Source organism: Lissotriton helveticus, chromosome 9 (assembly GCF_964261635.1).
Source record: "Lissotriton helveticus chromosome 9, aLisHel1.1, whole genome shotgun sequence".
NCBI classification, from domain to species: domain Eukaryota; kingdom Metazoa; phylum Chordata; class Amphibia; order Caudata; family Salamandridae; genus Lissotriton; species Lissotriton helveticus.
Window position 1 is genome coordinate 276,882,970 of NC_136070.1, and position 26,022 is coordinate 276,908,991.

Genomic DNA, 26,022 nt, shown 5'->3' on the forward strand with positions numbered 1-26,022 from the left:
AATTTCACAAACTAAAACAATGAAGTCTCTGCTAAGCGTCCTTCAGCACTGGTATCTGCAATATAAGATGATGACCCATCCACAATGTTCTCTCTAGCTGCACTGGCTAGAACATACTCCAAATGTTGCATAGAACTAAACCTTAACATGAAAAAACATCAATAAAGTTACATCTTTCAAGGTTGCTGGTACAGTTTCTCTACTGAAATGATACAAAAGATACACAGCTCAGAACACAGAAAAAAATAATGTTGGTCATTTTAATATTAGGCCTACGTTACCTTTCTTTCCTATCTATTTCTCCGCCATCCTTCTCACTCCAAATAACTGACTAATAGCCATCACTCAAATTGCTTTCATATTTCACCTTACTAATTCACCACTAATCCTTTATGGGTTTCCGGAGTAGCATGCTACTCACCAAAAAAAGCGCTTCAACACCCCATCAGGGGTTAGAAGCGCTAAATAAATACAAACTTCATTCCTCTTCTATCCTTCCGAATTCAAATAACTGACTAACATATCCACCACTTAAAATTTACTTGCATGCTTCACCATACTAATTCAACACTAATCCTCTATGGATCCCGGAGTTGCGTGCTACTCGCCGAAAAATAGCTTTGACGGCTCGTCTGGGGTAGTAAGCACTATACAAATGCCCTTACAATACAATACAATACAAAACAACTATCGTTAAGTAAAACATGAAACTTGTACAGTACATCCATCAGCTGCTGCATTCTCTGTTTTTAACCCTTTAGGTAAGGTGCAGGAGAGAAGGGTTCACATTCTTTCTTTCTGTGTCCTTCTGCAAGACAAGTCGTAAGGGGGCATATTTCCTCCACACCAATGATCAATGCTTGGCAAGTAACTATCGAATTTCTATAGCTAACTCAACATGTATTTACCTTGACAATATGTAGATCAAATCAAATCAAATCAAATCAAATCAAAATAAGCTTTATTCGTTATCACAAGGATATCATGAAAGCATACATTACATTAATTAAATTGTAAAAAGGCAAATATAAGCCAAATGAAAAGCACAAGAAACAGGAGATAAAACATGTATCATAAAAACAATGTTTAAAAGGATTTATAAGTATCATGGGTAAAATCGCAGATATATATAACCTATGCTATCGAGTTCCTAAATCTTAGCAGCAATTTTAAGAACTTTTCCATGGTGGATATCACATTCCTATCCTCCAACTGTGATAGTCGGTCAAAAGAATCCTTACAAGACCTCAGTCCCCAAATCTTCAGTAATGGCTTCAATAAAGATTTTCTAGGGGCTACGTAGTATTTACAAAATAGTATAGAATGAATGTTGGATTGGGGTGAGATGTCATCACATTGACAGGGGGGCAAATTTTGGGACCAATCATTGCAGGAAGGAAAGGTCACTAACCGAAAGAAGGAGCCCAGTCTAAGTCTGGAGAGGAGCATTCTTGAAAAACAAGGAATGTCAATAAAAAGATATAGTTGTAGCCCCTGGGTCAAAGTAATCCTTTGAAAGTCCAGAATTGATTTCTTAAGTTTTTGAATAGTCCACCTCTTTGCTTCCAGATGGTCCATTAGAAGCTTTCTCAGGGCTTTCCTTGTAATATGCTCCATGGTCAAAGGATCGTTAAAAAACTCTGGGCGTCCAATTTCACAGCAAACATTTTTAACATATGACATCCATTTTGTATGTTTTGCCCCCTCCAATTTTTGGTTATCCAAAATTATTTCTCGATTCAGTGCAGTCTCAGTGGTGGTCCAAATCTTATGCCACAAAAGGAGGGGCTCAGTTTTAATTACGTCTGCAATAAAGGGTAGCCCCAACTCAATGTGGATCATATAGATTGATGTTGACTTTGGCACCCCTAATAGGTACCTAAGAAACTGATTTTCCACTATCTGAATGGATGATATAATATCAATCCCCCAGAGACCAGCCCCGTAAATAGCGGTTGAGACACATTTTGCTCTATAGATGGTAATAAGCTGCTTGACTGGTCTCCCCCCCAATTTACTGGCAAAGTCTCGGAGCGCCCCAATAGCTCTAATGAAAGCAAGTTTCCTTGCCTTAACAGCAGACTGCCAGGTCACCTTTCTATGAAAGTGGATGCCCAAGTATGGAAAATGTTCAACTGTATCTATTTTTTGGCCTTCAATAAATAATGGACATGGGGTTTTCTTTGTTCCCTTACTACAAGCCAAGGAGAACGTCTTACCAATGTTTACTTTCAGGCCCCTTTCATGCATAAAGAGTGTAAATTTGGTGACTGCCCTTTGCAGCCCCAATCTTGTTTGAGACAGTATAGCCGCGTCATCGGCATACAACAGGATTGGAACGGCATGACCCCCCACCTTCGGATAGTCACATTCCACGCTCTGCAGATGATCACCAACAGCATTTATGTAGAGAGAGAAAAGCAGGGGGGCCAATATGCACCCCTGCCTCACCCCTCTCATAATACTGAATCTTGGGGAACACTCCCCCCTCTGACCATACCGCACCCTAGCCCCCGCATCCCTATACAAATTGATAATAAAGTTGAGAATAGATAAATTCATCCCCTGATGCTCAAGAGTACTCCATAGCTGCTCATGGTCCACGCAGTCGAACGCTGAGCTCAAGTCTATGAATGTTACAAAAAGATTACCCTTTTTTTCCTCCACATATTTCGACATTAAAAAATATAAGTTCAAGCTCTGTTCAACCGTACCCCTACCAGTTCGGAAGCCATATTGAAGTCTGGAGAGTACGTCCGCCTCCTCTGTCCATTTGTGGATGCGTATTGAAATGATGCGTCCCGCAACCTTCATTAACGAATCAAGAAGGGAGATAGGCCGGTAACAGGAGGGTACATGCCTATCTCCCTTCTTGTATATGGGTACCACAATCGCCTCTGCCCAAGTTGGAATTTGGCCATACGCATTTGCAGAGTTCAAGGCAGAGGTTAATAATGGGGCCCAAAAGTCAATTTTGGCCTTAAAAACGTCCACTGGAATGGCATCTGGGCCGGGGGCCTTCCCAGAAGGGCTCTCTCTTATAGCGAGCATAACTTCCTCACATGAAAAAACAATGCTAGAAGGACCCCTACTCAAGCCCAATGTGGTGCTGTTGGTAAAAGGAGTTGGGACCACTGGAGAAGTGTTAGAGGGACTTGGTTTGCTATATAGCTGTTGAAAGTAAGCGGCCCATGTGTCTCCATCAATTGCCAAGTCCAACCTCCTCTCAGGCAATGTAACCCACGGAAGTGGGGCATTCACAAATTTCCAAAATGCTGAGGAATCGCGGCTTTCACAAGCTAATAACATAGTCCGCCAAGCTTCCGCCTTCAGAGATTTTTTCCTATTTTTTATGGCAAGGCGGTATCGAGCTCGAGCCTGGCGAATCTCCAGAGGTAACTTTGGAATAGAATGTAGAGCTTTCTTCAAAGATTTTAGAGCTCTGGTGCAATCTTTGTCAAACCACCCTTTAAGTGTAATAGGGCCTGTCTTAAACTGGCGGGTAAGTAGCTTTTTTAAACTTTCCTGTATTGTCAAAAAAGCAGTAAGAATTGATTGTGGATGTTCTGTCGGGGTCAGACAAATATGTACCTCATCCCACCTCTGTTGCAACAGGTTTTTAAGGAGGCTAGCAGGATCAATGTTTTCCCATTTTAGGGTATAACCATTTGTCGCCCCTATTTTAATTGGTTGTTCATAGCTTATGGAGGGAATATTGTGGCGGCTGCTAGAAGGTGGTAACAAAATAGAGAGGGCCAGGGGATAATGGTCACCATATATATGATCAAGGGTATCCCAAGAGGATATCAGGGATGCATGTGTCTTAGAGAAGAGTACAAAATCGATAGTCGAATTTGAACCTCTTCCATGAAAGGAAGGTTTAAATGGTCTCGGTGGAAAGCATAAGTCATTAGCAAATGCTAAGTTAAAAGAAACTAAAAAATGATTTAATACCTCCCCTGTTTTTGAGTGCAAAAAATTATTTAAAATATCATCAGATTAATTTCTGGGGTGGAAAAAAACTCACATATTCCCCTTAAAGCATATTGACAGGTATGACAATTAAAATCGCCCATAAAGGCAAGCACCCACTCCCCCCCACACTGCTCTTTAATAGAAGCAACTGCATGGGACAATTCATGTAACGTTTTCTCCAAACCCTGTACCGGCATATTATTATAAAAATTAATTATTAATAAACTCAATGATATGCCTATTTGAATGACAATTATTTGATACGAATCGCTGCAAAGATGTTTCCGAACCCTCAAACCTACAGCAACATTAACATATATACACAACCCCCCCCTATTTCTACCTTGCTTGCTCTCTATTGCTGGAGAATGGAAAGTCTGGAAACCCAAAAGATGTATCGGGGTTTGCACCCAAGTCTCCTGAAAACATAAGATTGAGAAAGAATTAACCACATCCAGCCATGATGGTATAGCTATTTTGGTAGAAATACCAGCCACATTCCAGCTAAGAATCTGTAGTTCAGAGAATGTGGCTTGACTTTCAGAGTGGGTATAAGATGTTTCTATATTGTTTGTCTGATGTACACAAGACAAAGTAGTTATGGAATCCAGGGAGATTTTACCACTTACTAGCTCTTTGTCACCTAGTTTTATAGACAAGATGGCACTGCTAGACAGTGATACATTAGAGGTTTTACCAGGCTCCTTCTCCATCTCATAATTATCTATACCAAGAGAGGAAAGTCATTCGTTGTCATCCAAACCTGAAAGAGGTGCATAGTGGTTATAGCAAGGAATATTCCAAAGAGGAGTTGTAGATGGCAGATATTGGCCATATCCGGCAAAGTCATGTGAAAAAGGAGAAGAAAATTTGTTTTCCATGACTCTATGCCTAGGGGGTAGGGGTTATATGGTAATCTTTGATGACGAGGGAAAGAATAGTTATCATAATGCTGTCTAGGACGGGGCCTTTCGCGGGGCATTAGGGATTCCGGATAAAAGTAAGATAAGACTTTGGGTGTAATCGAACCCCTGTCATTATCTCTAAACCAGTCCCTAATGTGCAACATAACTCTAGGATCTTTGAAGGTAATAATTACTACATCACCCTCTATGTCTTTAGGGCGCACTCCAACCCAATTAGTCCGTCTCATAGTGATGATATCACCGTCTATGTGGGGTGGCAATGGCCTATTAGTTTTTAACCAATAGATAACTTTATTCTTCAGGCTGGTGTGGTTTTCATAGGATCCTGAAGGTAAAGGCAAAACCCCCGTTAATACAATAACGTTATGTGAAGCAGCTGGAGGTAAATCCACGTTTCTTTCACGTGGAAATCTTGTGGATTTTAAACCATCCTTATTCGTGCCCGGTATGGACTTTTTGTTACCCATTCTGGCTGATTCCATGAAAGAATTTATTTGGGAAGACTGTGACTGTGGGTTTAAAGGGGTCTTTGATGGAACAGTAGAAACATTGTTATTGACTGCTTTTAATTTATCAGAAGAAGATTGAGCAGTAAGAGTACTAACTGCAGGTATACTCTTTACCTTACTTATTATTTTTGCTGACTCCTTTGTGATAGGTGGTTTAACTATATCCTTACTGATTGGGGTTTTTAGAGTAGGACGTTCCATGAGGGTATCCAATTGCGCACCTATTTTCTTAACTCTCTCTACTATTGGGAGTAGTAGAGCTTTCAGTAGGTGTTCCATTGCATCAACAAAGTCTTTTATAGAAGGTGGAACATGAGAGGGGTTTATTTTTTCAGATATGTTAGCTACCCCTTCTACAATTCCAAATAGTTCTTTTCTAAGTAAGTCTTTAGAAGGCAATAGTTTACGAGCTGGTGTGTTTATATTTCCCAAGCCTCTTTTTCTACGTTTTTTTGGGGGTGAACGAATAATTTGTTGTTTCTTTTTTATAGGGTTTGTTACAGACGGTGCTTTTGTTTTTGAAACCACAGGAGGAAGAGTACCTGATTGCATTTGCTGTTCAGCCCCATGCATGATGTTTGTACCCCAGTGGGGCTTAGAATAGAATGTTCAAAAGCCTGCGGAAGTTTGGACGTATCATGATCAATAAGATCGATAATTAGATTACTACTGGGGGGGCTAGATCTAATTGAGTAGCAGCGAGTGTGGTATTTTTTGGGGACGAGCTGGTTTTGAAATATTAGGGGAATACTCTCGGTATTAAACAGATCAGCGTCTGTATTTTCCATGGAGGCGTTATCCAGATGTGAACCATTGGTAACCTTGGAAGAAGAGACAGTTGCCGTATTTTTTAACAGGTCAATAGAAAGACGGCGAGCAGCCCGCCGCTCCGCAAGTGCCATGTCTCTATCGACCTCTGCAATAGCTCTTGTAAAATATTTATCCAAAGGACCCAAGATAGAAACACCTACCCTGGGTTGCAGGTCGTCCGGAGTAGGTGTCAACATTTCTGGAGATGTTTAATGGTAAACGTGTTAGATCAAAATGTCCAGGTACGAAGTAGTACACGTTAGGGAATATGCCACGCCACGCCACGCCTTGTCTGGCCTTGGAGGGCCGTAGAGGGCCCGCTCTTTGCCCGGTCTTCGCCCTGGGCTACGACCCGCACGCTTCCCGCGATGCGCGTTAATAGGCCCACTTATGGTTAACAAAGAGGCGTGACATTGGGAGGGGGCGTGGCTCGGCCGGGAAGAGGAACCAGCTGTCGGTGTTTGCAGGAATGCTGGACCTCGCAGTCCCGGTCGCCGCGCCTCTCGCCTCCTCTGCGGCCACGCAGGTATGTCACTCCACGTAGGGGTCCAAAAAGAGGGCAGGGACCTTAATTCGCTACTCCTGTAGCAGGGGACAAAGTCAAACGCTGGAAACCTCTCTCGAGCGGCTCCCGCGAAGCGGGGGCCGCGAGAGGTAAAGAGCAATCAGGCAGGAGGCGTGACACTGGGAGGGGGCGCGGCTCGGCCGGGAAGAGGAACCAGCTGTCGGTGTTTGCAGGAATGCTGGTCCTCGCAGTCCCGGTCGCCGCGCCTCTCGCCTCCTCTGCGGCCACGCAGGTATGTCACTCCACGTAGGGGTCCAAAAAGAGGGCAGGGACCTTAATTCGCTACTCCTGTAGCAGGGGACAAAGTCAAACGCTGGAAACCTCTCTCGAGCGGCTCCCGCGAAGCGGGGGCCGCGAGAGGTAAAGAGCAATCAGGCAGGAGGCGTGACACTGGGAGGGGGCGCGGCTCGGCCGGTAAGAGGAACCAGCTGTCGGTGTTTGCAGGAATGCTGGTCCTCGCAGTCCCGGTCGCCGCGCCTCTCGCCTCCTCTGCGGCCACGCAGGTATGTCACTCCACGTAGGGGTCCAAAAAGAGGGCAGGGACCTTAATTCGCTACTCCTGTAGCAGGGGACAAAGTCAAACGCTGGAAACCTCTCTCGAGCGGCTCCCGCGAAGCGGGGGCCGCGAGAGGTAAAGAGCAATCAGGCAGGAGGCGTGACACTGGGAGGGGGCGCGGCTCGGCCGGGAAGAGGAACCAGCTGTCGGTGTTTGCAGGAATGCTGGTCCTCGCAGTCCCGGTCGCCGCGCCTCTCGCCTCCTCTGCGGCCACGCAGGTATGTCACTCCACGTAGGGGTCCAAAAAGAGAGCAGGGACCTTAATTCGCTACTCCTGTAGCAGGGGACAAAGTCAAACGCTAGAAACCTCTCTCGAGCGGCTCCCGCGAAGCGGGGGCCGCGAGAGGTAAAGAGCAATCAGGCAGGAGGCGTGACACTGGGAGGGGGCGCGGCTCGGCCGGGAAGAGGAACCAGCTGTCGGTGTTTGCAGGAATGCTGGTCCTCGCAGTCCCGGTCGCCGCGCCTCTCGCCTCCTCTGCGGCCACGCAGGTATGTCACTCCACGTAGGGGTCCAAAAAGAGGGCAGGGACCTTAATTCGCTACTCCTGTAGCAGGGGACAAAGTCAAACGCTGGAAACCTCTCTCGAGCGGCAGATCTTCAAGGTATGTAGCTGTGGAATTATGAAAAGTAAATCTATACTTCCTCTATATGCACTTACTTTTCTATATTTTAGCCTTTAAAATGGTATTCATATCCTCGATATTCAGTAGGGCAATCCACTAAGGCAGCTTTGAGCTACAGTCTCCTCCCTAGCCAGCTTAATGTGTGGGCTACCAGGGGTGATGCAGCTGTTGTCTCCTTGTGCTGTTTTTCTTTTAATATTTAACCTCCTTGCCCTAAGGTAAGACAAGGGGGAGTAGATGTAAATTTCCCCGCACATTGGTGCAAGGCAAGAGGGAGACAGATTTCTCCCACACCCTTCGGAAAGCCAATGAGAGCATATTTGCACTATCCCTGGGCACAGTTTTAATTACGCGGTGTAATTGGCATAATTTAGGTAATTTAGGGAAATGTATTCAAGATTACTGAGATAATGCCATAATGCTACGTCGCAGACTGAAACGCCAGTTCGGGGAGAAATTTATATGCAAGATGTACCGTTTGAGTTATATTTTACCACGAGAGGCTTTGGTTTCAATGCGAGCAACAGTTTTTGCATATGCGGCCTGTCAACAAACATTCCAGGTAGACTTTTTACTCGATTCAACCTTTGGTTAATTTTTGTGCATGAAGCTAAAAAGCCAAACAAGAGCTGCAGTGTTTTGAATGAAAGTGACCGGATATCAACTCGAAATGTTGGTTTCAACATGAATTTATACCTAAACGGATGATTCAGTAAAACAATGTTTGGGGAAATTATTGATAATTTTGTGTAATTATACTACAGCAAATTAAGCAAGTTTCACTCAATCCCAATTTGCACCCATTCCTTGAGGGGTGGGGGGCTTTCTAATCCTCCCCACTCGTTTGGTGGTGCTCGGGTATATTTGCAAACACTCTTTCAGTTCTTGCCAGACCAACCTGCTGTAAAGGTGCTTTTTCCTTTGCTCTCTCCCTAGCCTCTGTGTGAAACCAGCTGGAGATATGCACAAGTAGACTAGCTGCGTGCCCTCCCACTTATGCATATTGTAGCATGGGCTAGTCCGCTGTGCAGGCCTTTTCCTGTTTTCACTGATGCTGGCAAATATTTGTAGGAAGGTAATGATGACCCCTCACTGTGCATGGGCTAACTGCAATTTTTTTTTTATTTGTGAAAAGATATGTGTTTTGCACTGTTAATCAAGAACAGTTGGGGATACAAACATGAAGTGTAGGGGCACTGAGCCTTCGTGTTCCACTTGTTTCTCTAATTAGGCTGAAAGAAAACTCACCAAACAGTGGATGATAGAGAAAGGAAGTGACTGATGAGCTGCAGGGAGGGACTACAGGGTGATGAGGGGTGGAAAGAGTTAAAGATAACTGACCTGTTGGGTTCAGAGTTTCCATGGAATTGTGGTGTGCGCACAGGTCTGTACGTGGTCCTCAAAGAAGAGGACGTAGGTGACTAGTGAGGAGCATGCGGTCGCATACCTGCTTTCTGCTTTGTGTTACACTTGAATCACTAGCCCTTCAGCTCTGCGTTTTTTTCCACTTGCAGCTTTTCAACATGAATGACCCCCATCTTGCCCCTTGTGACCCCTGGTACTGCCTTTGCGACCCCTGAACACAGAGGGGGCCCAATCAGTGCCAGGAGCACTGGGGCAGCCTGGGCTGGACTGGCCGTAGCGGGCAGTCTAGGGGTTTACCCGGTGGGCCGCAAGGATGGGGGGGGGGGCCGGTTTTGAACCCCTGGGGGGGCGTTTTTGTTACCGGGGGCTCGCAATATCGGCCCCCTGTAAGGAAATCAGCCGTAACCAGCCCTGGCAAACAGCTCACCGCACTCCCCTCCACCCCAGGGGGGCCAGCCGAGCAGTTTGCCAGCACCGGTCATTATAGACGTTGGTTAGGGCTCTACTTGCTTTTTATTCTCCCATTTTTTTTATTACACTACTAGTGAATAATGAAACATTATTCACTATTAGTGTAGTAAAAAAATGGAGTACACATAGCTGGAGTATGACATTCTCTGGTCGTTGAGGTAAGTAAAAAATGCTTTGAAATGTATGTTCTGTGCGAGCTTGAGGGTGAGTGGGTTTAGGTAAGAGAGTGTGAATAGGTGTGTTTCTGTAAGCATATATGTATGTGAATGACATTGAAGGTCAAAGGGCGTGTGATGTCCCTTCCGATACCCCAGGCATTTTGGTGAATTGACATTCATGCTTTTCAAATCCTGACATTTTGCAAATTGTTAAGAGAAAAAATTGTGTTTCTTCTCGTATGTGCATCTCTCACTTCCAGACACCAGAGGGAGCACCTGAGAGCAGAGTTCTGCTTACCTGAGTAGCGCTGAGTTTACCCAATGACCAAATACCTTATTAAAGAGGCCGTTCTCAAATCCAGAACGATGAAAGGACACTTAAACTAAGTAATGCAGAAGAGATGGACTTCTGTGCGCGCGGCTTAGAGGGAAGTGAGGTCGTGTCCATGTCAAGCCCAGGTCTATTCTTTGCATAGCAGCATATTTGTTAAAATTTCTCGAGGTTTGCTATCCCAGCTCGTGTTAAAACAGAAGTGCTGCATAGCCTTCCAATATGGTACATATGAAAATGTACATACAGGCTGAATGTTTAAAGATTCTTTGATTGTATATGATAATTAGATGGGGGACGCAGGTGCTCACGAAACATTACACCCATTAATCACGATGGAGGCTTATGCACACCTCCATGACTCTCAAAGTGGGCAGGGGATGGGTGCAGTGTGTGGTCCAGGATTCATTAAAGGGCAGGAACCTGGAGCAGGGGCTGTGGACTGTTTTGATCCTGGGATTCTCTTTCATGGAGATGGGTTTTCATGGCCAGTTTGAGCTCCAGGGGTGAGTGGATGGCACTGCTGTGGTATTTTAGGGTGTTCCAAAGAAGATATCTGAGCACCTTCAATGATCTGAACCCCAAGTGGGCACATGTGGCCCTAGATATGCTTAGGGAGTGATGGTTGGCTGAGTGTGATGGTGGGGTGTGCTCTAACCAGCTAGAGATATGATAAGCAGGGTGCCGTATACGCAGGGCTTTAAGTGGGATATAAAAAGTGGGGGTCTCTCAAAGGGGCGTGGCCAATGTAATTAAGAGCGTGGCATAAAACATGTAAGCTAAAAATCTGTGCTTAGCGTAGTGTGCTACCCACTTGTATTTTGCTTTTCCTGTCATTCCATCCAAATATATGGTACAACAAGTAACATCATACCTACAACAAAATAAGGACTATTGGCTTTGTCAATGCGTGTTAAATGCATGAGATAAATAAGCAGCAACTATGGCTTGTATATAATATTGAAAAGTTTCCACTTAAAGCCCTGGTGACACCACAACATTGTTTATGCTACTCAGTTTCAAAAAGAGAAGGGAAATTCAGAGAGAAAATGACTCTCTTTAAAGGATTTCTGTTCCCCTACAACGCTCACCTGGCATGACGTCATGCCGTAACTCCTCCACTAGTGAAAAGTGAGCAGTGTGAAGCGCACATGATGTGCCATCTGTCACTACAGTCCCCCCAAACAATGGACCGCCTGTGCAGGGCACAAAACAGAGCCCGAAAGAGATCCATTTCGAGGCCCCCTTTAAGAACTGCCAGTGCTCTGCACTGGTGAGACCCGATCCACTTAACGCTCTGGTCCTAGGGATCCTCGGCATCACGTCAGCCCCTCAAGACCTAAAAATAACCCGTACTGGGCTTTAAGTGGGATGAAAAACTAGGGGTGGCGGGGGTCTCTCAAAGGGGCGTGGCCAATGTAATTAAGGGCATGGCTTAACAACACGTAAGCTAAAAATCTCTGCTTAGCATAATGTGCCCCCCAACTTCTTTTTTGATGTTTGTCATTCCATCCAGATATGAGATACACGTACCATCATACCTACAAGTCACGAATATTGACTTGGTCAATGGTTGTTAGTTGCATAAGATAAATAAGCAGCAACTATGCAATATTAAAACAGCTTCCACTTAAAGCTCTGGTGACACCAAGACAATGTTGCTGATCCTGAGCTTCAAAAAGGGAAATCCAGAGAGAAAATGACTCTTTAAAGGATTTCCCTTCCCCTACAACGCTCACCTGACATGACGTCCTGCCGTAACTTCTCCACTGGTGAGAAGGCAGCAGTGTGAGCAGCGCACATCGATGTATGTGCCTGCTGTCACTGCAGTCCGGGAAAAACCTGGGCACAAAACAGAGCCCGATAGGGACCCGTTTCGAGGCCCCTTTAAAAAACTGCCGGCGCTCAGCACCGGTGAGACCCGGCTCACTTAAAGCCCTGCCTATCCACCTCTCACTGGTTAAAGTCCAGCCAGCTGTGAGTAGCTTCAAACACTGGTGTGAGTATCTTCTTGTGACCTGTGTTTGGAGGTGAAGGAGGGGAGGGTGTGTGTCTGCAAGTTACAGTCTTTGCAAGGCAAAGATAATGGCTTTGTTAAGGGGAGACAGTGGGCTCTGAGAGTGTCCCATCAGTGAGCTCTTAGAACAGACCAGCTCACTCTAAATCAGTGTGTTGATGATGGATTCGTCCACCTCTTAGGGGTGTGCTGGTGATTCTTCTGGTGTTGAGCAGCTAGAACCTGGCAGCTGCTGTGGTGTAAGTAACATGCTGCAGTTATATTTTACCTTTAAATTTCTTGCTCAGAAGGAAGGTATGCCAAGGAAATGCAAATAGGAGGTTATAGGAACATGGGTCAGCATGACAAGGAAATAAGTACATGCCAGTATTTAGTGCAATTCTAATGGTTTTTGACAGGTATGAGTCATGGGTACACAGTACCTAGTGCTGTAGCATAGAGTGGTCAAGTGTGCTAGCCGTCCTTTAAAGCCCCCAGGCCTCCTGGAACTACAGCTGCAGACATGACCGGATGGCATTTCTTCCGGTTGGCCAGCCCCGCCTTTGCACGGAGTGCGCAAGTCTCCCTTAAGGAAGGTTTAGCATGCTGAAGCTCAACACAGAAAAGCCAGAGGTACTGATCTTTGGAAACAAAAGCTCCCCATGGAATGCATCCTGGTGGCCCTCCGAACTCGGACCTATTCCTACCCCCACTGACCATGCTAGGAACCTAGGATTACAGTGTGGGGGTCAACCCATCAGTCATGGGGACCTGGGAAGTTAAGTGGTATAGAAAGAGTGGTCCCTGAACAATTAAGAATACATTTACATTTTATAACAAACATTCATTGGCAAATATCTTTGTAGCACACTATTGTTTATTCACATAGTGCCAATACGTGTTTCACTGTATGTTTTCATTTTTTGTTTTATATACACATATAAATAACATTTGTAACAGTGCCCATTGTACAGGGAAGGGGAGGGGTGGTGCAATGATCAGGAATGGCGTGGGTAGGTGAAGTGACAAATCAATTTCAAATTACTTTTAACAATTGAAAAAGGCTTCTCAGGGGAGCCATCCAGGAGTTCATCCAAATTCTTAATTGGTCAGGGACCACTCTTTCTATACCACTTAACTACCCAGGTCCCCATGACTGCTGGGTTGACCCCCACACTGTAATCCTATTAGGGCGCAGGAGTTTACCTGTGAGGTCTCTCTCCTTCCCACGAGATTCTACCTAGATCCGCTATGGTGGACACAGAAAGTCTATCCTACACAGAGGATTACATTAAGCAACTCATACAGGACTGGGCTAAAAATTTTCGGTCAGATTGTACACCTGGAATTGATTTTACTTTGAATGATAAAATCGCACGCTTGGAGCGTCTCGAAAAGAAATTGATAAGGACCAGATTTCATGGACACCTACTAACCCAATATATTCAGGCAAAAGTTATTCCCGCTGGATTGCAAATAAAAATCGAACCTGCAATCTTTGTAGATGTACCTAAATTCCGGGAAGGATTTAGTTTCGTGGCCAATAACTGCTCCCGGCACTGGATGGTGCTGGGAGTAGAGACGGCGGCGGAGCAAATCAAAATCCTCCAAGAAGACATCACAACTCTAAAGGCTGAAATCAAAAGCGATCCTTCCCTTACAAATGCAAAGGAAGCACTGAAAAAATTGGACGCAACACTCAAAGATTTTGACATCACTACACAAACTAGGAAATTGAACAAATTGGCGAGGGATATTCGACTTTATGATAAGAAGAAGATTTATCCTTATCTACAAGAGGATTTTTACAAACAAGACAACCAAGGCCGTTTTATGAACAGAGGACGAGGTGGATACATAGGCAGACGTAACTACACCACCTTCTCCGATTCTTCTTATAGTTCGGAAGGAGATACAGAACAGGCAGGTCCCAGCGGTAATTATACATACTAGGACTACCATTACCAACCACCGCAGTCTTTTTTAGACCAAGGATCATGGAGACCTCCACGAGGACGCCCCTTCCCCAGAGGAACCAACAGAGGGCAACAGTACAACAGTGGCGATTGGGATGGCAATCGAGGTCGTGGCCAGAAGCAGGTCAGGTTCAATCAAGAAGAACATGGAGAGAGGTCGACCCGCTGCAAGAATTACTAGTGGTGAAAGAAAGCCCTGTTGTAAATCTATCAAACCACACTCTGACTGAGAGTGAAGTTAAAGTGCTCAGTAGAGGCTTATCATATGTGCCTACGGCAGTCCCTAATGCATTTAATATCTAGACTGAATTGTTCAAATTCTTTCGTAAAGTAAGATTAAGGTATCACTTCCGAAATTCTCCATCAACTATTCAGAAAACACATACAGGATTAAGAATACCTTCCACTTACGTACCACCAGCCCATATGATGACAAAAATAATTCTAGCATATGAATCAGTGGTAATGAGAGATGTTGAAATGATACTATCGAAGAAAAAATACACCCAATTCAACATAAGCAGGAACGAAAAACTTGCTTTGCAGAGCCTGAAAGACAATAAAAATGTCGTCATAAAACCGGCCGACAAAGGCGGAGCCATTGTGATTCAAGATACCTGTAAATACAAAGCCGAAGTGATGAAACAACTAAACGATGGTGTGAGCTACAAGAAACTTCCAGGCGACCCCACTCAAGATATGGCATCTGAAATAATGCGTGTGACCAGAGAAGGACTGGACCAAGGCTTTCTATCAGAGCAAGAATTTCAATATCTCAACCAAAAAAAATCCCCGGACCCCAACCATTTATACATTACTCAAAATACACAAAGACATGACCAGCCCCCCAGGACGTCCCATAGTCTCTGGATGTGGGTCCATATTGGAACCTTTGTGTCGATACATTGATTTCTTTTTAAAACCCATTGCGGAAACAACAGAAACATACCTACGAGACACTACACATACTATTACTATTGTCAATGGTTTACCGTTTGATCCAATAAGTCAACTATTGGTAACCAGTGACATCGTTTCACTTTATACAAGCATTCCCCAAGAAGAAGCCATTGAAGTGATTACCATGGTACTTGATCAAAGAACAGCACCTGTCTATGTACCTACTAAATTCATCACTTTATTGCTAAAGATCGCTATGATGTGCAATTTCTTTGTCTTTCAAAATGACTTTTACATCCAGACAAAGGGAGTCGCCATGGGGGCGGCATTTGCCCCAAATTTAGCGATTATCTTCATGGCTACATATGAGCGACACTTTGTATTGAATAACGTGAATCCATATAGATCTAGGATAAAAACGTGGATGCGTTACATAGACGATATCATCATGATTTGGGAAGGGGGTCAGTCAGAATTAACTGAATTCCATACATGGCTCAATGCTAGGTCTCCAAACATACAGTTCACTATGGAGTCTAGTTCCTCTACCATAAATTTCCTGGATTTATCCATCTATGTACAAGAAGAGAAGCTATGCACTACGCTCTACAGAAAACCAGCTGAAAGGAACTCCCTATTGCAGTATTCCAGTCACCACCCCAGGGCGCTATGTGACAACTTGCCCTTTGGGCAATTTTTGCGCATAAGGAGGAGTTGTTCAATGAAAGAGAACTATATGGTTGAGTCGGAAGAACTAATCCAGCGTCTGATAGATCATGGATATCCCAAACGGATGGTCAAACGAGTAAGAAAACAAGCATGGTTTAGCCCCCGGGAATCCCTTCTACAAGGGAGCAGACAAGATGAACCTGAATTAGACCGTTTAATTTGTGTGACGACTTTCTCCACAAAGAGTAACGAGATCAAAAAAGTTATAAACAAACATTGGAATTTGATCAGTGACGATGTTGGAATAAGAAATCCGCCCATGCATTTGTTTAAAAAGGCTAAAAACATTCGAGAGCATGTGGTCTGTTCTTACCTAGAGACACCAACACCACCATCACTAACATCGATGTGGAATCTGCTACCCATTGTTGGACACCACAGATGTGGTAATTGCAAAGCCTGTGAATATACCCTACAAATCAAGGAGTTTGTCTATAAACATCATAAAATCACTCTAAAACAATACACAAACTGCAATACCAAGGAAGTCATCTATTGTATTGTATGCCCCTGTCAGATGATATATGTTGGTCAAACACAGCAGAAAGTGAAATCAAGAATTCTACAGCATTGCAGTCGCATTAGATGTGAAACAGTGGGCGCCCCCCTGGTTGACCATTTCAAAACACTAAGACATGCACCTGAGGACCTTAAATGGATCGTCCTTGAGAAAGTCAATCTCGGACCAAGAGGTGGTAACATCAGCTCCTTACTGAACCTGCGAGAAATGAAATGGATAACCCGCTTCAATTCTATTAATGAGGGACTGAATGAATTAGACAGCAGTTTCATACAGATGGCAACAATCTAATGTACAGGTTAACTTTCCTATAGGTCAATTCCTTGAGTCTCCCCATTCTAGACCTAAAACCCAAGTCGCTTAATGTGAGCCTTCCTTAAGATTCCACAATTACTTATGATCATTCTAGATCACTGTATGGACCACTATAAAACCCTGTGAGGCAGTTACGTGGTCTCTGACAAGAGGCAATACTTTTTGGCCTTTTCGATTTATTGTATGGTGTTCATCATACGTTGTTCCAATATATTAAAGGTCTACGTAATCCCAAGGGGGCCATTGAACGATGGATGAATATATATCTTATTTCAAATGTGTTTGTTTCCACTCTAGACCACTCTAATACCCTGTGATGGCAATTACGTGGTTTAAGATCATATGCTGTTCCCTCATTTTAATGATCTATGCAATCCAAGGTGGCCATTTAACGATGGATGAATATAGATATGTTATTCCAAATGTGTTTGTTTCCACTCTAGACCAATCTAATACCCTGTGATGGCAATTACGTGGTCCGTTTGAAGATACTATAGAGACCCCGGCTGACATACCGACAACAGTAATTTCTAACTGGAACTACAGACCACACTACTGATAATTGAACCTACATGTATTCACAGTTACCCACACTTCGGGTTTAGTGTGAAACGTACCCCGGGAAATGTGTAAAATATAGAGCACTTAGGACTCGATACTGTTGAATCAAATGACTAACCCTCTCTATCGGTTTTTGTTTTTGTCTTTCGAACAACATGGGAAGTGTTGTTGCAATCAAATTAATCCTAATCCACATTAATTACAGGAAGGTTTGTTGCACTCATCCTAACTTACATTTTTTTTAATAAGAATTCTTATGCCCGACCCCTAGAGAACGATTAAGTATGCGTCTTAGTAACCACGGTAACCAGCGTAGGCTTTCTTCCATTGCCTTCGCGGTCACGTGGTGCGGAAGCGTTTTACTTTGGTTTCCAGCGAACGCGAGCCCAATACTGTTGAGCGATTACAGAAGGTGTAGGATGCCGGGGACGAGGATTTCTGACCCGTTTCCTCAGGTAGGAAGAGGCGATGTTCCACACGCTTCCACCACGTATCAATTAATCTACTATTAAGCTTTGCGCAGTTACTTAGCCTAATTGCAACACGTTTTTCCCTTTTACAGCGACCGAGTCAGAAACTAACTAGGACCCATGCCTAGATCGGGACGCTTCTTTCAGGTAATAGCAGGGGTATTTACAAAAAATTAAACTGAATTTACGATGTGAGAGCCTCATCTAACTACGGGCTACATCACCTTTTATTCCCTTTAGATCCTCCAATAACAAAGAGGACTCTCTGCCTAACACCAGGTAAATTCATACAGCCGGTATCGTGATTATACCGGTGTTAATAACACATTAGTGAATTCTGAAACAATGTATATATCTATATTTTTAGGAACGCGATTTCCAATAACGGGAAAACATCTACTTTCGGATTGCTCCGGTACCAATAAATAAGGTAATTCCAAGAATACCAGCGCCTGTGTCCTTGTAATGCCTCCCATTAGGTAGAATAAGTACCCACAACGTACGCCCGATATACATCTTTATGATCCCAGTAATTGTAAATGAGTGACTTATAGGTGGCATAATTAAACAGCTCTACCATGAAGCACCGTGTTAATCTTTTTAACACCTTGACCGCGGCGCCGATTCCGCCCCTGTGCTGGACATTCCAGAACAGGGCGCGGTCGTGACGGAACCGATCCGTCATCAGCACAGCTCAGCCGTGACTGATGACGGAACGGTTCCGTCATCAGCATCAAAGGGGTTAATTGACCTATCAGTTATGTTAATTCTCAATTCTTTTCGAGACCATCTTGACATTTTTGCTACTTTACAAAGATTCATGTTGTAACTACTTTCGGTCCCATATAGAATACAATGGATAGTGTTGGACACTTTAGACAGAATTAAATTGTTATTATTTTTCTGCCCTAAGAGGCCATAATAGACAGAAACTAGCCCGGCACTCTGCCTTACGGTCCAATTGAAGCCTGAGTTTAGGGTACACTAACGTATGATGCCAATTGATGTACCTCTGTGTGTATATAGTTTTCATTAAGTGAATTATTAGTAAAAAAAATGTTTTAAATACCATTCCTCTATAGGATATGCCCACCCCACTCCCCCTGTCCTGAAGAAAACCCGCCATGTAAGGGGCATCATCCCTACAACGAGGGTCGAAACGTTGACTACTAACTGGAACACATAATCAGAGTGTGATTTTGAACACCTGTTTAATATGATGGTATAATAATGCCAACTTGAATTTGGATGAACTCCTGTATGGCTCCCCTGAGAAGCCTTTTTCAGTTGTTAAAAGTAATTTGCAATTGCTTTGTCACTTCACCTACCCACACCATTCCTGATCACTGCACTACCCCTCCCCTTCCCTGTACAGTGAGCACTGTTACAAATGGTATTTATATGTGTATATAAAACAAAAAATGAAAAAATACAGTGAAACACGTATTGACACTATGTGAATAAACAATAGTGTGCTACAAAGATATTTGCCAATGAATGTTTGTTATAAAATTTAAATGTATTCTTAATTGGTCAGGGACCACTCTTTCTATACCACATGCTAGGAACCTAGGCATCATTCTGGACAACAAGCTAACCATGATGACTCCGGTCAACTCCATCTCTTCCTCTTGCTTCTTCATCCTCCCCACGCTTCGTAAGATATTCAAAAGGCTACACCGAAGCTCAAGAAGTGCCATCATCTAGGCCATCCTCTCCAGCCAACTGAACTGCGGCAACGCTCTCCACGCAGGAATCACAGCTCACCTCATCTAACGACTACAGACCATTTAGATCTCTGCAGCAAGACTCGTCTTGGATCTCCCTAGACAAACCCACATCACCCCTTACCTCAGGGAACTTCACTGGCTCCCTGGACAGGAAAGATGCCAGTTCAAGCTCCTTGCCCACACTGACAAAACCCTACACAACTTTGGTGGTTGAACCACTGCCTGAACTTCCATCAGCCCACCAGACACATCCGCTCCACTTCTCTTCCTCTAGTCCTCAGCACCGTCATCCGACGTAGCAGAATGGACCTCCCCATCTCGTTCAGAGTTCCCAAAGTTCCTGAAGATCTGGCTATTCGGATAATCAAATGGACTGTGCCAGCGCCTGGATACCCTCATGGGTGACAACAAGCGCTCTACAAATCTTATTTATTGAAATCTACTGATTGATGCCACTCTTGGTGATTGGTGATTATGAATTTTAAGGAATTGAGAAAAGAATAAAGATTTTCATAACTACAATCAAAATCTATCAGTGTTCCTTTACTTTATGGAAGATCTTAATATATTGTTATCTGAATGTTGAGTCTTAAAATGTGTGGAGTATAATCAAGTTCCATTCACATGACCTATTAGTTGAGTACTCGGCCACCCCTTGTTCAATTTGTTCTAGTGGCACTTGTGTCACTTTATTTTTTGGGGAATATATGGAGGTCGTGTTCCAGGCCCCTGTGCACCATAAAATGCAACAATAGACCCAGCCTAGATAGAGTTTTGCTGACTGGTGCGGAATCTTTAGCCTTGACTCTCCTCTTCCTTTCAATCTCTTGATGCCACCCTTGCCTGACGTGAATTTCTCTTCCCAGCTCTACCAGGATCTCCGTGCAGTCACTCTGTCCAGGAGCATGACTTCCTTAAGTTCCTGAGATGTAGATGTTGACCCTGCCAAGATGCTGCCACCTATGTCTTATGCAGACCGGTGAATCGGTACAAGGGCAATCCCTCTACAACTGCTGTGCCCATCTAAGAGGTGGACACTAAAGTGGGCAATGCATTGCAGCTTCAGTCATGCAAACCCCGACCATGCTCATGTCATTTACCCGAGCCCTTGGACCCAGGTTCACCGACATCATTGGTGCGGCCCATATTTGGTGCTCCACGAAGGACCATCAAGACCAGCTGCTGTGCGCGGCCCATGAGATGTCTTAATACAAGAGACCGATGTTGTATGGAAAGAGCTTGTGAAGAACTGGGTTATTTAATACCCAGCGGCGCCAGGGGCACGCCCAAAGTCTTCGGGTTCCACCTCTCTTAGAATACAGAGACACGGAATCTTCTTGGTGGTGTCAAAGATCAAATTTATTGGCTGCAGCCAGTACCAGAAGTCCTAGAAATCATCACACTATCAGTTCTCAGGAGACTTCTCAATTTTACACAGCAAGTCATCCCTTTTTATGCCAAAAATCACATTCCAGACAAATACCTAATATTTATGAACTGTCCAATCACATGTATTCACACCAAAGGTATCGCATGACAGTAAAACCCACTTTTCAGTTGCCCAGCCCATGATCAATCATCGGTCAAACCCAGCATTCTTCTTTAGACAGGTCGAACGAACCCATAATAAAAAAGGCCACAACCCAATCATAAATAGACCAAAAAGAAAGGAGCAGAAACAGGTGAGAGTAGGATAAGGCATATTTGTGTGCAATAAAACTTTACGATGTCCTGTGCTCTGATCCTTAATCCTAATCAACTAAAGGGCAGGAACTGGTTTAACAAGGTCAGCTTCAGGCAACAGGGTCAGTTCACTCAGGTCAAACAGGAGTCAGCACGAACTGGAGCTAAGGTGTACATGTCCTTAAAAAAAAAGACTAGTTCAGCCACAGTCATCGGCCTATGTGAGGGCAACCACAAAATGGCTGCCATACACAAAATGGAACCCAAGGGTTCAGAACGAAATCCCTAAATACGTAGTGAATCCATCGGTCTAACGTGATGAAAACACTCATACTTGCCGCACTAACTAGTTACGGTTCGCAAATATCAAATTCGTAACGAAACCATGACCTTTATGAAACGGGTTCAGAATTCACGGAACCTCACTGGGAATTCCTGCATTCCTCCAACCCTTGAACTGTTCAAACGCCACTTAAGTATTCATTTTGTATACTGCTCGCCAGCCAGTCAGCACATGAACACCCAACTGTACTCTGCTCAACCCAGAAAGTGAATAAGCCCTATAAAGTTATTTGGGTATCTTAGATAAAATGTAGTGAAGTCAATTTGTCGCAGGGTATGATGTGTCAACCCCATCACGCCTTCATTTTAATAGGCATGGGTCTATTTCCAGTCAAAGTGGGAGTAGAAACGACGCTATATATACATATATGTTTTATGTGGCTGTAAATTTATGTAGACTATTTAATGTACCTTATCATTTATAAACTAGAAATTCATGTCTATTAACTTTTCTATCTCTGCAAGTCAGACGTGAACGAGATAATGCTTGTGGTACATTAAAAATAATGCACACATTCATGAATATTAAATCGTTCCTGTCATACAATAAAACAGAATGAAGGCGATAGCTTAAAAAGCTTCGCACAGGTACAATTGCTCTTTTTATTTGGACCTCATCATATTAATAGCAGTGATGAAGTACCAAGCAAAATGCATACATTTGTATACATTAAAAAATAGTTCCATGGGAGGAGGAGCTACGCTAGCAACCAAGATGGCCGCGTAAGCTCCCGGCTCCGCCGACCTCTGCCAGCAGCTCGAATATCCTGCCTTTAATCCTGACTTTACACCTGATTTCCTTGTTCATGAATTTTTCCTGCTTCCAAAGGTACAATCCCGAGTTTTCTACCTCATCGGCTGACGAAGATACACCGTATCTACGTTCCTGGCCTAACATCGTGTGGGAGCCGGGACCTCGATTTCTAACCTATCCGGTCTGTGATTGATCAACATCGGCCGTGAGACCTGGACTGAGCCCGGTCTCCTGAAGTGTGCCGCGAATTGTTGATTTTTGGTGACGATCCTGTGATTGATCTATACCGAGGACACACCAGCGTGTTCCACCGGCTGCCATGGTGGGGGTCCAGTGCCCGAAGACCTTGCTGAGCCCCCGGGGTCGATGAGCTGGGGCCCTCGCTGGAGGTGACGGTGTGTTCTGCTAGATGAAGAGCGCCCATTGCTCAACAACTGCTTTGCGTGGCCTGTTACCCCGGAGTAGCCCGGCCTCCGGGGTTCAAGTCCGGCTCTGTCGCCTACTGAGAGGAGATGGAGCGGATGGAAGGCACGCCATCGCTGCGGGCCGTTGTGGCCGCCATTGGGGTGCTCCATTCGCACACTATCGCTGTGTTCCGGACACTGATCGTGAAAGTGGACGGTATCCTTGAACCGGAGTATGATTCTTCGCTGAGTCCCCCGCTGGCTGTTGAACCGGCAGTGCACCGAACGTCTGGAATCGAGGTCCCTGCGCAGTTCCCAGACTTATTGAGCCTTTGCGATTTCGAATCAACGAAACTCCAGCCCGTGCTTATCGCCAGCGTCTCCTGCTCGACTCTGCTGACGCCTAATACAACTATAGACGGTCTCCAGTGTGGTAACAAGTTCTTCAGTGACTTTTCGAGATACTCGCTGTTCTTGGACGCATTTCTCCGTTTTCATTGTGAACTTTTATCCTGCATGCGATCCTACTACACTTACATGAACTTTTATGGACGCTTTGCCTTTTCCATCAAGATGGCGGCTCGAGGGAAGAAGACTCTTATGAACGATCGTACTGGCCAGGGCTGAACTTAATCGTTTTTATCCGATATTATAGCTTTCAGCATTGCCGGGGTTGTGCCTATATTGTAACGGGAGTTGCGTGGTTACTGACTTTACTTCCCCAACTGGTTTGCATATTTTGCTCGATGTTGGCTTTATCGCGTCTGGGGGTGGTCGCTGTTGGCGGGGGTACGGGAGACCGGGAGTGTGTCTGCTTCTCCTCCTCCGCTTCTTCTCTTTTTCCCTTCTTTTAGGGTAGTTCTTGGGCGACGGGCACGCTGCTAGTGGGGTTCGGCCGTAGCCATTGCAGGGGTGCAGGGTGGGGGATGGGGGAGTTTTTTTTTATTTTGCCTTTGTTTTGTTCTATGGCCCTTTTGTCTTTCCTTTTTCCTTTTACGAGAAGTGGGCAGTTTCTTCTTCATAAATCCTTTCTTGCTCCGGTGTCTATATGGGCTTACATTATCCTGTATCACTGCGGATGGGGTTGGGTGTGGTGGGATTGTCTTCGATCGTATATTAGACTGTTTATTCTCCTTTTCTATTGTGCATTATCGTGATACGCCATGTGTTCCTTACAATGGTCTCTGTATGTATATTCCCCCCTATCCCTTTCCCTTATTGTACCGTTTGCCACCTGATATTTGTACTGCCTACTTTTGTCTTACTCAGGGCCGGACTGGGAACCAAAACCGGCCCTGGCAAAGTGCTCGCCCGGACCCCTCCCCACGGGGAGGGGGGGGGGCGAGGGGGGATAGTTGCAGTTGCCGCCGAGCGCTTTGCCTGGGCCGGTTTTCGGACGATTTTGTTGCAGGGCCGAACAGCCCTGAAACAAAATCGGCCCCCTGGGGCTCAAAACCGGCACCCACCCTTGCGGCGCACCGGGGGATTGCCCGGTGCCCGCTATGGCCAGTCCGGGCCTGGTCTTACTGTTAAAATAAAAAATATATATAAAAAAAAAATAGTTCCATGGGACATTGGCGCTTTTTTCACCCATGTATCTGGGAGGTCAACAACCTTGTCATGTTTATATTTATGTTTTTAGTGTTTTTGTTACATGTTGCACAGCATTTGAGCTTCTGTGCAACATGGCGCTTAAAGTAAAAAAAAGTGCTATAACTCAGTCAAAGCTTGCCGCGAAAAAACAACTTTTTTTTTTACTTTAAGCCATGTTGCACAGAAGCTCAAATGCTGTGCAACATGTAACAAAAACACTAAAAGCATAAATATAAACACGACAAGGTTGTTGACCTCCCAGATACATGGGTGAAAAAAGCGCCAATGTCCCATGGAACTATTTCTTTGCACCTGTGCAACATGAAAAAAACATTAGCAAAGGCAATACATTTTGCATAGGCGTAACCTATTGGCTTTGCCAATTCTTACTATTGGACGAACTGCCTGTCGGTCTGAGGACACCAAGCCTCTAAGAATGTATGATGGGAAGGCTCTGTCAGACGTGAGTTTGTTTGTGTCATTGTCAACAGAAAACGAGACAATGCCATCTTATTTTATGGCACTCTATTCAATTAATGACTTATTCGTATGAGCCATAATCTTCACATGTATTGAATGGGAGGGTTCCTCTTGGTTCGGCAGATTTAAGAAATGCGCAGGGTTCACGTGTGCCTAAAATACAGACAACATCTCGTAAAGAGGACTCGCCTTAATTTACGTTTCTAAAATAGTTTACGTGTCAAAATAATCTGCACAGCTTTCATTCCGCCATCCCATCGAGGGGATTTCCCCCCACAATCAAGGTACAGGCAGCAGCTGCGGGCATGCACACTTTCAAGCACAAAGACGCTTTTAGCTGAAAAGGGAGGAATCAGGGCTCGAGTCGGGGTACCATGCTGTTGGACGGCGCCCCCCCCACTTATTTTACCGGGAGCTGAATAACTATAAACTGCAACTGAGTGACGCTACCTTTCGTGGTCTCTTCCAGTTGTTATGTTATGTTATGTTATGTTATAATTGTTTTATATAGCGCACGGCTACTCAAAGAGTGTCCCGGCGCTTTTCACTACATACTGAAAACACAACACAGTTAAAAGAAGCAGGGCAAAAAATGGAAAAACAGAAGGATACAGACTCGCCTAAGAAACCAAAGCTAAGTAGAAAAAAGCCAAGTTTTGAGGCCCTTCCTGAACATCAGTAAGTTAGATGTGCTGCGCAATGCCAGTGGTAAAGAATTCCAGAGCTGGGGCGCCAACAGTCTGAAAGAGCGGCCACCTATGCGAGCCCTCTTGATCCGAGGGACCGCCGCAAGAAACAAAGTTGTGACGTCCGCATCCCCCCACTTCTTTTTTTAGGACTTGTGCCCTGGGAGGAATGCAGTATTCACTTGCTGAGCTTTCTAGTGTTAGGAGCCAAAAGTATCTATTATAGCCTGTTAGCCCACCGTAGCGGGCTATACCTGCTATTAAAGGTCCGCTCCAGCGTTAAAGGCCCGAGCCGAAAATGTTCTAGTGCCAACATGCCCCCGTTTTGCCATTTAAGAGAGCTGCATGATCCGTGAAATGTACATAGTTACAAACAAATGATAGTCATTCGAAACAGTCTGAGATAGGTTGGGGTTTTATTTAGTTCCTGTTATAGAGGCCAAATGGTATAGTTTGATGTTAGTTCAAAGTGCCGTTGCTGAGCGAAAGAAAGGGTAAATTAACAAAACGCATGCTCTATAGGATGGCTCAGTGAGTTGATTGATCACGGCCGACAAAAGGTGGCATTTTTGTGATCAGAGGGTCTAATCTTG